Below are 18,018 nucleotides of genomic sequence, written 5' to 3'. Positions count from 1 at the left end.
CTTAAAAGACCTAAAATATAAATTACTCCTAAAAATTAATTAAAAATTCTATTATTCACACCATATACTAAAATAAAGGTTTTATATAAGATTTGGTAAGGTCATTTTCTTAATTTGACATTTAAGCTTTTTTAAGTCTAATTTAGTACATAAATTTAACATTTTTTTCCTAATTTGACACTTGGGCTTTTTTTTGGATCCAATTTGGTACCCGTACATGACAATTTATTTCTAATTGGGTACTTAAGCTCTTTTTTCTTGTCTAATTTGATATTTAATTTTGTTAAATGTTATATAATTTTTTTAACTGTTTTAGTTTCTATGAGGGAACAAAAATCATTAATGATGTATGATCAACATATGGCTAATACATGGAATCTAACGGCAAGAACAATTATATTTATTTGGAGTTTCCTTTGTTTCTCTAAACAATATGTCCAAATTTTACTCTTTTTTTTTATTGGGATTGAGATTACTTTGACAATTAAAGGTAGAAATGATTCAAGAGGGCACATGCTTAAAGCATGACCTGGTCTTCACAAAGGTCTCAATTTCACAAAATGCTGATTATACATTAATTATTTTTGCTACCTTATAAAATTAGCACGATTAGTATATTAAAATAAATTGTTTAACATGTGACAAATTTAGGTACCAACAAAATTTAGACATCAAATTAAAAAAAATCAAATTAAAGTACCAAATTGAATAAAAAAAACTTACCAAATTAAGTTGAATTCATATACCAAATGTTATATTAAGCATAAACTTCCAACTATAAACTTGTTTGACTTAATCACAATTTTCTTTAAAAAATTTTGTTGATTTATAAAAATGGCTATAATTAAATCTTCCTTGTAACGCCCCAATTTTCGGGAATCCTGTGAATGTTGGCATAGGTTTAATTATGTTAGTGGGCCTCTAGAAGGCCCAAGCTTAAGATAGAACCTGGTAATTTTAGTTAATTTTTGTTCCATAAGAAAAAGGGAGTGAAATTATGAAATAGGACCTATGTGAAAATGTTTGAAAATGCTATAGGCTAAATTGAAGTGGCCAAATAAATAGGAGTGCAAAATAGGAGGATTTGCATGACAAACCTCCCATTTTACATGAAGTGGCCAGCCATCATGTTGTTGTAGACAAAATGTGCACTTGATATCCATAATTTATGGTACAAATTGATACAAATTGATAATAAGTTAGGTAAATGTTCCATGATAATAGGTTAGGTAAATGTTCCATGATAATGGGTTAGGTAAATGTTTCATGATAAGAATTTCATGTCTTTTGTATTAAAGAATTAAATGGATGAAATGTGAAGTTTTATTAAAAGAAAAAGGGGTGAAAAGAACAAAGTTTTGTCCATCTTTGTTCATCATAGCTGAAAGTTAGAGAAGAGAAAGGAGAGGAGAAAGCTCTTGAGTATTCGGTCATTAGGAGGAGGAAAATTGAAGGTAAGTTCTTGGTACCTTGTTTCTATTTTGAGGTTCATGAGTTCTTCTTGATTCTACCTTAACTCTTGAAGCATATTTTGATTTTTAGTTGTGTTGTGAGCATTTAGTCATGAATTAAAATGAAGGAAATGGTTGTTGTTTCATGTTCTTTTGATGAAAAATGGAAGATAGGTGAAGTTGAGCCAAACAAATGAGCATGCATGTGCCTTAGATGCTAAGGGGAAAAATTGGCTAACATGTTGTGCTTTAGAATGATGAAATGGAGATTATACTTAAGTAAAATCATAGATATGTGATGATTGATTGGTGATATACATGTTTAAATAACAAGCATGCAAGTTAGGTGTGAAAGAGTGAATTTGGTAATAAATCTGCTTGGGACAGCAGCAGTAATGTGACTTTGGAAAATCACCATAAATTGTGAGAGATGAATTAGAAGCTGAATAAATTATGTAATTAAAGCTTGTTGAGTCTAGTTTCAAATGGAATAAACTAGAACATATTTTGAATTCTGTACAATGAGAATTTTGATTCGTAATGAAGAGTGGTCAGATTAGCCAAACAGTGAAACATGCGAAACTTTGAGAAAAATCTGGTATTGATTGGCCAAACCAAAAATTCTGAAAATCTTATGGATATAAGCTATATGAGTCTATTTTCAGGGAAAATTAACGGTACTTGATTTGGAGTTTCGTAGCTCTAGTTATAAATGATTTAGTGACTGTTGCTCAGGAAGACAACTTGCAGTGAAATTATTATTATGTGGTAAACATTGACAAAAATTTGTTAATGAGTTGCTTATTGATTTCTTATAAGCTTACTATGATCTGTAGGTGTGGTTGGCCGAATATTGTAAGGGGTTAATCGTAGTTCAGTATTTGAATAGTTAGATTAACGTGTTAGTAATCCAATTGTAGGCGGTTCGTGTGTGGATCTCGTCAAGATATATCGCAAAACAGTGTGTAACTAACACCCTCTTTCTTAGTCTGGATCGGCAAAAGTCGAAAAGCTGAAATGCCGAAAACCGGTATTGTAATAGCCCGATTTTGGGTCTAGTAGGAATAGTGGTTTCGGGACCACAAACCCGACGAAAAAAAAAATTATTTTTATTATATTTTTATAGTCTATAAATTTATGAAAATATTTCGTAAAAATTTCATTCGAAAATTTTGACGTTTGAGCACTCAATTTAGTCAAAAGGACTAAATTGTAAAAAGTGCAAAAGTTGAGTTCTTTATATATGAGGTGCCTAATTGTTGAGTTTCAAATTGAAAGTCCTTATGTGACAATTATTCCTTTAATAAGTTAGTGAATGGATATTTGTTTGGTATTTTTGAAATTTGGTTGAAATAAAAAGGGTAATTTTGTAAATTAATTAAAATAACCTAATAAGACAAATGATAGCTTGTTTCATTCTTTCTTCTTCAACCGTGGGAAAGAACTGAAAATGGCAGCCATGGATGAGCTCCATTCAGCCAAGCTTCTACGGATTATATAGGTACGGTTTTTGTCCCGTTTTTAATGATTTTCGTATTTTTGAGATCCCCGAAGCTTAAATTTTCTATTTCTACCAATTGATTGAAGAGAAATTAGAGTTTAAAAATTTACCCATTCATGATATGGTTGTGTTTTGATGATTTATAGTGGATAATGAATGTTTGATGTGTTAAATATGAGTTTTATTCAATGAATTTCGGTAAAAATGTCAAAAAGGGGCTAAATTGTAAAAGTTATAAATTGGTCATAAGTGTGTGAATTAGTGAAAATTTGGAGTTGCCATAGAAGAGAAAAATGTTCAGCATGTTTTAAACCTTATAGAAATTGAATAAAAATTAATTTACGAGCATTGGGGCAAAAATGCAAATATGCAAAAGTTTAGGGGTCAAAATGAAAATTTGTAAAAATATGATTTTTAGACCCATATGAATATTGTGACTGATTGGTAGGCTAAATGTGATGTTATAGATGATGAAAATTGAGACTTGGACCTAGAACGGAAAGAAATCGATTTATGGACGAGTACGTCCTTTTCACATTTGTGGTATCGAGGTAAGTTCATGTGTAAATAATGTAGCATAATGGTTATTTTTAAGTTATTGATGTTAATTATATGTTATGCTGAATTTTATTATGAAATATATGCTTTGTGGTTATTTTCGAATAAAATGCAAATTAAGTGTATTATTTGTTAAATATAAAGTGCTACCGAGTATTGGTTTCGGTATTTTACGGAAGATAGCAAGGAGACGTGTTCGAGGAAAATCCCGTTTGAACCTTAGGAATAGATTAGGATACAAGTGACATGTCACTAGAATGGTTGAGCATCCGAACTCGTTGAGTTGAGTCCGAGTTCACTTATGGATGTGGAATGTCCGAACTCGTTGAGTTGAGTCCGAGTTCGTGAGATGTAACTAGGCATCCGAACTCGTTGAGTTGAGTCCGAGTTCACTTATGGATGCGAACGCCCGAGCTCGTTGAGTTGAGTCCGAGTTCACTTATGGGCGGGTTACATGGTAGCTTGGCTACAAATATGGCACTTATGTGCAAATTATCCATGTATCCGAGTTATATTCCGATGTGTTCAACGGGTAAAATTTCTAGTGGAATGGAAGAACACTTAAGATGTAGGTGACGTATTGGTAAGTATTGTGAAATGGACATTTTGGACAGGTATGTACTTAACCTCGGGTTGAAAATAGATACAACAACGATAAGGTGGTAAGATCATGAATGAGTAATTTAGCCTTGATAGATTTGAGTTACTGCAGTAGTGTAACTTTGAAAATACACTAAAAATAGTAGAAAATGAGTTAGAGGCAGAATAAAATATGGGATTAAAGCTTAATGAGTCTATTTTCATATGAAAGAAACAGAGGAAGAAAAAGAATTCCATATTGTTTGATATTTGAATTCTTATGAAACAGGGTCTGAATGAATTCGAGATCCCCTGTTATAACTTTAGAAATTCACCAAAAATTGTACAAAAATTATTAAGAGTTATACCTTACATGAATGGATTCCTTATTGAGTCTATTTTTATGAGAAATAAACGGAATGGTCGTTGGAATTTTGTACAGGGAGAAATTCGGTTTGTAGTGCACAGGGGTCAGAGTGGTCATACCCTGAAACAGGGGAGACTTTAACTAATAAACTGTACCATTTGGCTTAACCAAAAATTCTGGAAAATATATGGAAGAAAGGAAAATAAGTCTAGTTTCAGGAAAAATTAACGGAACTTAATTCGGAGTTTCGTAGCTCCAGATATAAATAATTTAGTGACTGTTGCTCAGAAAGACAGCTTGTAGTGAACTTGAAAATATGTTGTAAACATTGATAAAACAAGTTAATGAGTTGCTTATTGTTTTCATATGAACTTACTAAAGCTTACCCCCTTCTTTCCCATGTTTTCTAGAGTTTCCAGGTTAGCTCGGGTTGGAGGCCGTCAGAGATATTATCACCCTATCGAGTTAACGTTATCGGAGTAAGTAAACTCAAGTGATTCGAGTCTATGGCATGTATAGGGTTTTAATGTGAGTATGTAATATTATGATTTAGCCAAAGGCATTGGCTTGTTATTAAGGTAGTATTAGTCATGTAAATTGGCCTATGTCGCTAATGACATTATGGGCCCATATGATTATTCTTATGCATGTATGTTATTATCTCTTGTAATGTGGCTTACAACATGTATGCCTAGACATTGAATTGAGATTCATGGATGAGCTAGTAACTAATGCAGGATTAAGTGATTGGTAAATAGTTAATAATGCTTCATGAATGGTTTGTGATGTAATGATAGTTATGTCTAGTATGTGGTAATGATATGGGCAAATTCTATAATATTTATTACATAAGAAAATAACTTGAGCATATCATGTTTGTAGATGTTTAAGAGCTCATTTATGCCACGTTGTATGTTATTGGATAAGTATGTATCTATGCATGTGGTGTGAGAGTGACAAAAGGCTTGATAATTAGACTATTTCGCCACACGGCCGAGCACATGGGCGTGTGAAGCCTTAACGCAAGAGATTTTCTAAGTTTTCATGAGTTCTCGATTGGGTCCCGAACCGCCTGAATGCATGTATTGGGCCTCGTAAGCTCGCATAAGGGACAAATTGCATGTGAAAAGAAAAGTTTTAATTATTTGAGATTTCATAGTACATTTAGTATGGAAGTGTTAGTAAAAGTCGGTAGCACCTCGAACCCCGTCCCGGCGTCGGATGCGGGCGAGGGGTGTTACATTTAGTGGTATCAGAGCATGGTTTAGTCGGTTCTCGGACTAACCTAGCGTAAGAGAGTCTTGTTATACATGCCATAGTATTACTCGTGATAGTGTGATATCTCTCGGCCCTAACAAAATTGTTGATTAAGACAGGAATGAGTTCCAACCGAGCAAATCTTGATAGAGATAAGAGTAAAGTTGAGATTATTGAATCATGCTTATGATATGCTGAAAATTTGGAAAGGTATGAAAAGAAATCCATGATTTTTTTTTTATATGAACTAGTTTTCATTATGTGATACTCTTGAGATAAAGTATGTGAAATAGTGGAGTAAAACACAGTTAAGTTGTGAAAAGCGCTTTTATGCATGTTAGTATTCATACGATGTTAAATGTCCAACTTGATTTGGCCAAGTGTTTAGGAAAAGAAAGAAATTTGCTTGAAATGACAGAATGTATGTATGAATGCTTTTATTGCATGATTAATAATCAGTATATACATGAGGTTGACATTTATGTCTAGATTGATGAAGTCAATATGCAATAATGTTATGCTTTATAATCTCAGTTACAGAATCATAAATGTCACAATAGCATGAAAGTTGTAATGAAAGATCAAATTGGGTGGAACGCAGGAATGAGTACGATCGTTCACTAATGAATTGACGGAAAAGACTATGGTTGGACCATGGCAATACATGAGATTTGTGTGCGGTGTAAGACCATGTATGAGACATGGCATCGGCATTGAGGCGAGGGCTAGTGTAAGACATGTCCAGGACATGCATCACCACAAGATGAGAGCGATGTAAGACATGTCAGGACATGCATCGGCCTCGAGATGATAGCCGATGTCGGACATGTCCGGGACATCGTCACTACGAGATGTGCTAGTGTAAGACATGTGCGGGACATGCGTCAAGACGGTTACATGTGTCGATGTAAGACACATGCAGGACACGGCATCGACACGAGATGGATGAGAGCTAGTACAAGACCATAGTTGAACTATGGCATCAAGTAGCGATGTACTCAAAACCATAAGACGTTCTCCAATTTGATAAATATTGGCAAGTGATTAAGACTAAATATGGGAATTTGATAAAACATTAAGGGTAATTTGAGAAAAGAAATGAAAGTTTGAGTTATGATAAATTCACTTATGTTTAGCTAATATTCGCATGAAATAAAGTTACATGTATTCTTGAGATATGTGAAAATGTGTTTATAACAAGTTGGAAATTTGAAATGTTTGAATCAATATGCGTAAAGTTATCTTTGTTGTTGAATATGTATTTGCTTGAGAGTCAAAAGTTTAGAGGCTTTACAATCTTTGCCCTTACGAATAGATTTATCGATGAGATTCTCGAGAGATATGTTGCATAAGATTGCAAAAGTGAAACTGAAGAGTACAAAAATGGAATAGTATGAGATTAGCGAAGACAGAATTAGTTAGAGGAATAATGTCGGACTTGCACAGATGTCTGAGTATGACGATTTCAATTAAACAAAAGTGATGGCTATCTTTCTCTTCTGAGTATTCTATGTTTTCCTCTATTCTGGGGAATACGTATGGTTATCCCTTTCTAGTGGGAATTCTATTATGTGAGGATGCTGGAGACTGTGATATTAGATGAAAAGTTCTATTGGTCCAGTTAGTTATGATCTACATTTCCCCATCTCTTCAGATTTCTATTCTGATATATTGGAATGAAGTTGACAGTAAAAATCTATGTAAGATTATTCTGATGTTCTATTGATTATGGTTTATATATGCGAGAATTATATTATCTCTATTATGAGAAATTCTAAAGCATACAGACAGTAGTTTCCTTCTGGTTTTCTCTGAGGGATTTTTCGGATCATCTTTATTATTTTCTTCTGGATTATATTCTCAGATTTCTAGTATAGTCTTTATATCTTGGAATTTCTTATATTAGCTTTTCTATCGTTCTTGTTTCGAGAATTATCAAGCATGGTTTATCTTTACGAGTAATCTTTGACTTGCGATATTAGAATCATTATGATTAAGCTTACGGCTCGACCATAGAAGTGTGGGGATTTCAAGTGTCGAGATTTCTTTAAAATTTCGGGGTAAAGAATGGTTATTCTACAAAAGTAAATCGAGTTATGTGCATTTAAGTTTATTCTCCGGTTCGAGAATACCGTTACGTGTTCTTTGGTAAGTAGTCGTACAGTTAGAAATGATGGGGTTTTATTCTTGAAAGTATGTTATGGAAACATATTAGTTGGATTTCTCTTGTTCGAGAGATGTTATAAGTATAGTTATCCTGATTAATAAAAAGACCACATCTATGAAGTTGGAATCATTTGATTCATGTTAGTAAAGTTTCTAAACAGTTGATGATCAGAGTATAGAAATGTGGCTATAAGTGGTAAATTAAACAAGTACAGCATGATTCGACTTTTAATTTGGAATTGCAGGGAGGATTTGATTTCTGGTTTCTATTACTATTAATTCAGAGTAAGATTTCAGTACTGAGAAACTCTGGGTATACAGAGAATTGAGTACAGAGTTCACAGCAGTATCTTGTTTATTCGTTCAAAGGATGTCGAATTGTCTATAGGGTAAAGCCGAATATCAAATGTATTCGAGATTATTATTGTCAGTGATGACAATGGGAAGAAAATGAGAAAGGACTGTTATGAATTTCGTATCGGGATGTCTCTCATTTCCAGGAAAAATGAGAGATGCAAGTTGAATTGTGAAAGATTGATGATGGAAGTCTGCATGATTATTTTAGTATGTACAGATATATTATTCAACAGATATGACTGAGTTGTATGTTTCTAAGTTTATGGTTCCAAGAATGTCAGTCTCCAGTGTTTCAAATTGAGCTCCGAGGTTTATACCTCAACTATGGAAAAGCTATAGGAAATCTTGAGTATGAGCTTGTGTGGAGTTGTTTTGTAAGTTGTGAGAAAAAGATATAAGTGACTCGAGAAAGTAGAGAACAACTTTTTCTGGTAAGATTTTCGGGGACGAAAATCCCTAAAGGGGGGAAGAAATGTAATAGCCCGATTTTGGGTCTAGTAGGAATAGTGGTTTCGGGACCACAAACCCGACAAAAAAAAAATTATTTTTATTATATTTTTATAGTCTATAAATTTATGAAAATATTTCGTAAAAATTTCATTCGAAAATTTTGACGTTTGAGCACTCAATTTAGTCAAAAGGACTAAATTGTAAAAAGTGCAAAAGTTGAGTTCTTTATATATGAGGTGCCTAATTGTTGAGTTTCAAATTGAAAGTCCTTATGTGACAATTATTCCTTTAATAAGTTAGTGAATGGATATTTGTTTGGTATTTTTGAAATTTGGTTGAAATAAAAGGGTAATTTTGTAAATTAATTAAAATAACCTAATAAGACAAATGATAGCTTGTTTCATTCTTTCTTCTTCAACCGTGGAAAGAACTGAAAATGGCAGCCATGGATGAGCTCCATTCAGCCAAGCTTCTACGGATTATATAGGTACGGTTTTGTCCCGCTTTTAATGATTTTCGTATTTTGAGATCCCGAAGCTTAAATTTTCTATTTCTACCAATTGATTGAAGAGAAATTAGAGTTTAAAATTTACCCATTCATGATATGGTTGTGTTTTGATGATTTATAGTGGATAATGAATGTTTGATGTGTTAAATATGAGTTTTATTCAATGAATTTCGGTAAAAATGTCAAAAAGGGGCTAAATTGTAAAAGTTATAAATTGGTCATAAGTGTGTGAATTAGTGAAAATTTGGAGTTGCCATAGAAGAGAAAAATGTTCAGCATGTTTTAAACCTTATAGAAATTGAATAAAAATTAATTTACGAGCATTGGGGCAAAAATGCAAATATGCAAAAGTTTAGGGTCAAAATGAAAATTTGTAAAAATATGATTTTAGACCCATATGAATATTGTGACTGATTGGTAGGCTAAATGTGATGTTATAGATGATGAAAATTGAGACTTGGACCTAGAACGGAAAGAAATCGATTTATGGACGAGTACGTCCTTTTCACATTTGTGGTATCGAGGTAAGTTCATGTGTAAATAATGTAGCATAATGGTTATTTTAAGTTATTGATGTTAATTATATGTTATGCTGAATTTTATTATGAAATATATGCTTTGTGGTTATTTTGAATAAAATGCAAATTAAGTGTATTATTTGTTAAATATAAAGTGCTACCGAGTATTGGTTTCGGTATTTTACGGAAGATAGCAAGGAGGCGTGTTCGAGGAAAATCCGTTTGAACCTTAGGAATAGATTAGGATACAAGTGACATGTCACTAGAATGGTTGAGCATCCGAACTCGTTGAGTTGAGTCCGAGTTCACTTATGGATGTGGAATGTCCGAACTCGTTGAGTTGAGTCCGAGTTCGTGAGATGTAACTAGGCATCCGAACTCGTTGAGTTGAGTCCGAGTTCACTTATGGATCTGACGCCCGAGCTCGTTGAGTTGAGTCCGAGTTCACTTATGGGCGGGTTACATGGTAGCTTGGCTACAAATATGGCACTTATGTGCAAATTATCCATGTATCCGAGTTATATTCGATGTGTTCAACGGGTAAAATTTCTAGTGGAATGGAAGAACACTTAAGATGTAGGTGACGATTGGTAAGTATTGTGAAATGGACATTTTGGACAGGTATGTACTTAACCCTCGGGTTGAAAATAGATACAACAACGATAAGGTGGTAAGATCATGAATGAGTAATTTAGCCTTGATAGATTTGAGTTACTGCAGTAGTGTAACTTTGAAAATACACTAAAAATAGTAGAAAATGAGTTAGAGGCAGAATAAAATATGGGATTAAAGCTTAATGAGTCTATTTTCATATGAAAGAAACAGAGGAAGAAAAAGAATTCCATATTGTTTGATATTTGAATTCTTATGAAACAGGGTCTGAATGAATTCGAGATCCCCTGTTATAACTTTAGAAATTCACCAAAAATTATACAAAAATTATTAAGAGTTATACCTTACATGAATGGATTCCTTATTGAGTCTATTTTTATGAGAAATAAACGGAATGGTCGTTGGAATTTTGTACAGGGAGAAATTCGGTTTGTAGTGCACAGGGGTCAGAGTGGTCATACCCTGAAACAGGGGAGACTTTAACTAATAAACTGTACCATTTGGCTTAACCAAAAATTCTGGAAAATATATGGAAGAAAGGAAAATAAGTCTAGTTTCAGGAAAAATTAACGGAACTTAATTCGGAGTTTCGTAGCTCCAGATATAAATAATTTAGTGACTGTTGCTCAGAAAGACAGCTTGTAGTGAACTTGAAAATATGTTGTAAACATTGATAAAACAAGTTAATGAGTTGCTTATTGTTTTCATATGAACTTACTAAGCGAAAGCTTACCCCCCTTCTTTCCCATGTTTTCTAGAGTTTCCAGGTTAGCTCGGGTTGGAGGCCGTCAGAGATATTATCACCCTATCGAGTTAACGTTATTGAGTAAGTAAACTCAAGTGATTGAGTCTATGGCATGTATAGGGTTTTAATGTGAGTATGTAATATTATGATTTAGCCAAAGGCATTGGCTTGTTATTAAGGTAGTATTAGTCATGTAAATTGGCCTATGTCGGCTAATGACATTATGGGCCCATATGATTATTCTTATGCATGTATGTTATTATCTCTTGTAATGTGGCTTACAACATGTATGCCTAGACATTGAATTGAGATTCATGGATGAGCTAGTAACTAATGCGGATTAAGTGATTGGTAAATAGTTAATAATGCTTCATGAATGGTTTGTGATGTAATGATAGTTATGTCTAGTATGTGGTAATGATATGGGCAAATTCTATAATATTTATTACATAAGAAAATAACTTGAGCATATCATGTTTGTAGATGTTTAAGAGCTCATTTATGCCACGTTGTATGTTATTGGATAAGTATGTATCTATGCATGTGGTGTGAGAGTGACAAAAGGCTTGATAATTAGACTATTTCGCCACACGGCTGAGCACATGGGATGTGAAGCCTTAACGCAAGAGATTTTTCTAAGTTTTCATGAGTTCTCGATTGGGTCCCGAACCGCTTGAATGCATGTATTGGGCCTCGTAAGCTCGCATAAGGGACAAATTGCATGTGAAAAGAAAAGTTTTTAATTATTTGAGATTTCATAGCCCATTTAGTATGGAAGTGTTAGTAAAAGTCGGTAGCACCTCGAACTCGTCCGGCGTCGGATCAAGGCGAGGGTGTTCTGGTATTTTGTAGATTTGCGAGTGTGCGAATGCTCGTGAGGTAAATCGATTAATGTTTTGGTAAACTGCAAAATTTGGACTGCAAAGTGCATGATTTACGTGCCCTCGATATTTTTGGGCTTAATGGGCCAAAATTGGAATGATGGGCCAACATGCCCAATTCGGTAAGAACCCTCGGTAGTGATTACATTAGTACGTGAAAAGTAGGAATATGCATGAAAACCCTAAAATAGATAAATTCTTGAAATACCTTTAAAAGTGAAAATTTACGTTTACCCCTAGAGATAAATTACCAAATACCCCAAGGTTAAATTGACCTAAATGCATGTTTGATTGTTGTTATTTCTTGCATGCCATGTTGTTATTATCGATGCATGGGATTGAGATATTGACAAAGGAAGTCTTGAAAGTGGCTTGTCCACGTCTTGGAGGCTTTGCCTCAACTTATGATAAGCGAGCGACAAGGTGCATTTGTGGAGTGTTGAAATTTGGGTGGGTTGAGCTATTCCCACATGGAGTGTAGGGCTGATGCAGGTGGAGTGTAGTGGTTGGTGGGTTGAGTAGTCTCCCAAATGGGCTTGCATATGTTATTGATGTTGCATGTATTTTGAAATGGGCCTATGGGCCATATCATTATCTGAATAAGGGCTCAGCCTAGTTTATTGTAATCTGAAAAGGGCTCGGTCCAGTACCACTTTATTACTGAATGGGCTTGAGCTGACTTGGGCTTTGAATGGGTTTTCCTTACACATCGAGTTTCCCAAACTCACCCTTTTATTTTCATCCACGCAGAAATCCCCAACCATAGTGGGCTTGGAGTCGTGAGGGAATTCGGAGTGGCCACCCGCTCTGAAAGTTTGATTTTCTTCTGGTGAACTGGACATCCTTTTAATTACGTTTGAGGTTTTGGGCTTTTAAATGTAATAAGGCCTGTAATAGCCCGATTTTGGGTCTAGTCGGAACAGTGGTTTTGGGACCACAAACCCGACGAGAAAAAAAAAATATTTATTTTTATTATATTTTTATAGTCTATAAATTTATGAAAATATTTCGTAAAAATTTCATTCGAAAATTTTGACGTTTGAGCACTCAATTTAGTCAAAAGGACTAAATTGTAAAAAGTGCAAAAGTTGAGTTCTTTATATATGAGGTGCCTAATTGTTATGAGTTTTAAATTGAAAGTCCTTATGTGACAATTATTCCTTTAATAAGTTAGTGAATGGATATTTGTTTGGTATTTTTGAAATTTGGTTGAAATAAAAAGGGTAATTTTGTAAATTGATTAAAATAACCTAATAAGACAAAAATATAAAAGCTATCATTTTTTTTCATTCTTTCTTCTTCAACCGTGGAAAGAACAGAAAATAGCAGCCATGGATGAGCTCCATTCGGCCAAGCTTTTATGGCTTATATAGGTACGGTTTTTGTCCCGCTTTTAATAATTTTCATATTTTGAGATCCCGAAGCTTAAATTTTCTATTTCTACCAATTGATTGAAGAGAAATTAGAGTTTAAAATTTACCCATTCATGATATGGTTGTGTTTTGATGATTTATAGTGGATAATGAATGTTTGATGTGTTAAATATGAGTTTTATTCAATGAATTTGGTAAAAATGTCAAAAGGGGTTAAATTGTGAAAGTTACAAATTGGTCATAAGTGTGTGAATTAGTGAAAATTTGGAGTTGCCATAGAAGAGAAAATGTTCAGAATGTCTTAAACCTTATAGAAATTGAATAAAAATTAATTTAAGAGCATTGGGGCAAAAGTGCAAATATGCAAAAGTTTAGGGTCAAAATGAAAATTTGTAAAAATATGATTTTTAGACCCATATGAATATTGTGACTGATTGGTAGGCTAAATGTGATGTTATAGATGATGAAAATTGAGACTTGGACCTAGAACGGAAAGAAATCGATTTATGGACGAGTATGTCCTTTTCACATTTGTGGTATCGAGGTAAGTTCAGTATGTAAACAATACCATGCTATACATGTATTTAAATGTTATCATTACATGAATTGTACAGATATTAATGTGTATGTAATTAATAGAAATATGATAAGACAAAGCCTTAATAGGCGAGGAAAAATCCCGTTTGAACCTTAGGAATAGAATAGGATCTGAGTGACATGTCACTAGGAATTATGAGTCTAGATGACTAGCTCGAGAATGAGCATTGAAATGTCATGAGATATGAGGTAGCTTTAGCTACAATTGAGGCACTTATGTGCAAAGGCTTTTCCGAGTATCTAATTAGTATTCCAAGTGTTCAACGGGCAATCCAAGGAAAGAGTTAATGATGGTCCCAATGAGGTAAGTCATTGGTGAGTATGCACTCGAGTTATGTTACGAGTTGTGCAAGTATGTATACTAATCCTATGAGAATGCCTTGATATGTGTGATGATCTATGATGCATAATATGTGTTCTTGCCATGATGGATAAAATGGTGTTGTATTAATATTATGAACAATGATCATGAATGAGTAATTTAGCCTTGACAGATTTGAGTTACTGCAGTAGTGTAACTTTGAAAATACACTAAAAATAGTGGAAAATGAGTTAGAGGCAGAATAAAATATGGGATTAAAGCTTAATGAGTCTATTTTCACATGAAAGAAATAGAGGAAGAAAAAGAATTCCATATTGTTTGATATTTGAATTCTTGTGAAACAGGGTCTGAATGAATTCGAGATCCCTGTTCTAACTTTAGAAATTCACCAAAATTGTACAAAAATTATTAAGAGTTATACCTTACATGAATGGATTCCTTATTGAGTCTATTTTTATGGGAAATAAACGGCATGGTCGTTGGAATTTTGTACAGGGAGAAATTCGGTTTGTAGTGCACAGGGGTCAGAGTGGTCATACCCTGAAACAGGGGAGACTTTAACTAATAAACTGTACTATTTTCCTTAACCAAAAATTCTGGAAATTTTATGGAAGAAAGGAAAATAAGTCTAGTTTCAGGAAAATTAACGGAACTTAATTCGGAGTTTCGTAGCTCCAGATATAAATAATTTAGTGACCGTTGCTTAGAAAGACAGCTTGTAGTGAACTTGAAAATATGTTGTAAACATTGATAAAACAAGTTAATGAGTTGCTTATTGTTTTCATATGAACTTACTAGCTTAAAGCTTACCCCCTTCTTTCCCATGTTTTCTAGAGTTTCCAGGTTAGCTCGGGTTGGAGGCCGTCAGAGATATTATCACCCTATCGAGTTAACGTTATCGGAGTAAGTAAACTTAAGTGATTCGAGTCTATGGCATGTATAGGGTTTTAATGTGAGTATGTAATATTATGATTTGGCCAAAGGCATTGGCTTATTATTAAGGTAGTATTAGTCATGTAAATTGGCCTATGTCAGCTAATGACATTATGGGCCCATATGATTATTCTTATGCATGTATGTTATTATCTCTTGTGATGTGGCTTACAACATGTATGCCTAGAGATTGAATTGAGATTCATTGATGAGCTAGTAACTAATGCAGGATTAAGTGATTGGTAAATAGTTAATAATGCTTCATGAATGGTTTGTAGATGTTTAAGAGCTCATTTATGTCATGTTGTATGTTATTGGATAAGTATGTATCTATGCATGTGGTGTAAGAGTGACAAAAGGGTTGATAATTAGCCTATTTCTGGCCACACGGCCTGAGCACATGGGCGTGTGAAGCCTTAACGCAAGAGATTTTCTAAGTTTTCATGAGTTCTCGATTGGGTCCCGAACCGCCTGAATGCATGTATTGGGCCTCGTAAGCTCGCATAAGGGACAGATTGCATGTGAAAAGAAAAATTTTTAATTATTTGAGATTTCATGGCCCTGTTTAGTATGGAAGTGTTAGTAAAAGTCAGGTAGCACCTCGAACCCCGTCCCGGCGTCGGATGCGGGCGAGGGGTGTTACATTTAGTGGTATCAGAGCATGGTTTAGTCGGTTCTCGGACTAACCTAGCGTAAGAGAGTCTTGTTATACATGCCATAGTATTACTCGTGATAGTGTGATATCTCTCGGCCCTAACAAAATTGTTGATTAAGACAGGAATGAGTTCCAACCGAGCAAATCTTGATAGAGATAAGAGTAAAGTTGAGATTATTGAATCATGCTTATGATATGCTGAAAATTTGGAAACGTATGAAAAGAAATCCATGATTTTTTTTTTATATGAACTAGTTTTCATTATGTGATACTCTTGAGATAAAGTATGTGAAATAGTGGAGTAAAACACAGTTAAGTTGTGAAAAGCGCTTTTATGCATGTTAGTATTCATACGATGTTAAATGTCTAACTTGATTTGGCCAAGTGTTTAGGAAAAGAAAGAAATTTGCTTAAAATGACAGAATGTATGTATGAATGCTTTTATTGCATGATTAATAATCAGTATATACATGAGGTTGACATTTATGTCTAGATTGATGAAGTCAATATGCAATAATGTTATGCTTTATAATCTCAGTTACAGAATCATAAATGTCACAATAGCATGAAAGTTGTAATGAAAGATCAAATTGGGTGGAACGCAGGGAATGAGTACGATCGTTCACTAATGAATTGACGGAAAAGACTATGGTTGGACCATGGCAATACATGAGATTTGTGTGCAGTGTAAGACCATGTATGAGACATGGCATCGGCATTGAGACGAGGGCTAGTGTAAGACATGTCAGGACATGCATCGGCCTCGAGATGATAGCGATGTCGGACATGTGCAGGACATGCGTCGGCTACGAGATGTGCTAGTGTAAGACATGTCCGGGACATACGTCAAGACGGTTACATGTGTCGATGTAAGACTTATGCAGGACACGGCATCGACACGAGATGGATGAGAGCTAGTACAAGACCATAGTTGAACTATGGCATCAAGTAAGCGATGTACTCAAAACCATAAGACGTTCTCCAATTTGATAAATATTGGCAAGTGATTAAGACTAAATATGGGAATTTGATAAAACATTAAGGGTAATTTGAGAAAAAGAAATGAAAGTTTGAGTTATGATAAATTCACTTATGTTTAGCTAATATTTGCATGAAATAAAGTTACATGTATTACTGAGATATGTGAAAATGTGTTTATAACAAGTTGGAAATTTGAAATGTTTGAATTAATATGCGTAAAGCTATGCTGTTGTTAAATATGTATTTGCTTGAGAGTTAAAAGTTTAGAGGCTTTACAATCTTCGCCCCTTACCAGAATAGATTTATACGATGAGATTCTCGAGAGATATGTTGCATAAGCTTGCAAAAGTGAAACTGAAGAGTACAAAAATGAAATAGTATGAGATTAGTGAAGACAGAATTAGTTAGAGAAATAATGTCGGACTTGCACAGATGTCTGAGTATGACGAATTCAATTAAACAAAAGTGATGGCTATCTTTCTCTTCTGAGTATTCTATGTTTTCCTCTATTCTGGGGAATACGTATGGTTATCCCTTTCGAGTGGGAATTCTATTATGTGAGGATGCTGGAGACTGTGATATTAGATGAAAAGTTCTATTGGTCCAGTTAGTTATGATCGACATTTCCCATCTCTTGATTTCTATTCGATATATTGGAATGAAGTTGATGATAAAAATCTATGTAAGATTATTCTGATGTTCTATTGATTATGGTTTATATATGCGAGAATTATATTATCTCTATTATGAGAAATTCTAAAGCATACAGATAGTAGTTTCCTTCTGGTTTTCTCTGAGGGATTTTTCGGATCATCTTTATTATTTTCTTCTGGATTATATTCTCAGATTTCTAGTATAGTCTTTATATCTTGGAATTTCTTATATTAGCTTTTCTATCGTTCTTGTTTCGAGAATTATCAAGCATGGTTTATCTTTACGAGTAATCTTTGACTTGCGATATTAGAATCTGTTATGATTAAGCTTCTGGCTCGACCATAGAAGTGTGGGGATTTCAGTGTCGAGATTTCTTTAAAATTTCTGGGGTAAAGAATGGTTATTCTACAAAAGTAAATCTGAGTTATGTGCATTTAAGTTTATTCTCTGGTTCGAGAATACCGTTACGTGTTCTTTGGTAAGTAGTTAAATGCAGTTAGAAATGATGGGGTTTTATTCTTGAAAGTATGTTATGGAAACATATTAGTTGGAT

The 18,018-nt window shown here is 34.0% G+C and overlaps 1 long non-coding RNA gene across 6 annotated transcripts; it reads left to right on the top strand.

Moving 5' to 3' along the window:
- Nucleotides 1-2,815: 2,815 nt before the first annotated feature.
- On the top strand, nucleotides 2,816-16,552 carry LOC128293107 (uncharacterized). 6 transcript variants are annotated; one of them, XR_008283164.1, is made up of 6 exons: nucleotides 2,816-2,952; nucleotides 3,420-3,503; nucleotides 4,867-5,923; nucleotides 9,115-9,173; nucleotides 9,635-9,718; nucleotides 15,077-15,432. It is a non-coding gene; the product is annotated as an uncharacterized LOC128293107 (long non-coding RNA). The 6 variants fall into 6 exon arrangements; XR_008283165.1 differs by lacking the exon at nucleotides 15,077-15,432 and adding an exon at nucleotides 11,092-11,119; XR_008283163.1 differs by lacking the exon at nucleotides 15,077-15,432 and adding an exon at nucleotides 11,083-11,112.
- The last annotated feature ends 1,466 nt before the right edge of the window (nucleotides 16,553-18,018 follow it).

This window comes from Gossypium arboreum, chromosome 5 (assembly GCF_025698485.1).
Source record: "Gossypium arboreum isolate Shixiya-1 chromosome 5, ASM2569848v2, whole genome shotgun sequence".
Taxonomy (NCBI): Eukaryota; Viridiplantae; Streptophyta; class Magnoliopsida; order Malvales; family Malvaceae; genus Gossypium; species Gossypium arboreum.
This window is presented reverse-complemented; position numbering and strand designations above follow the sequence as displayed.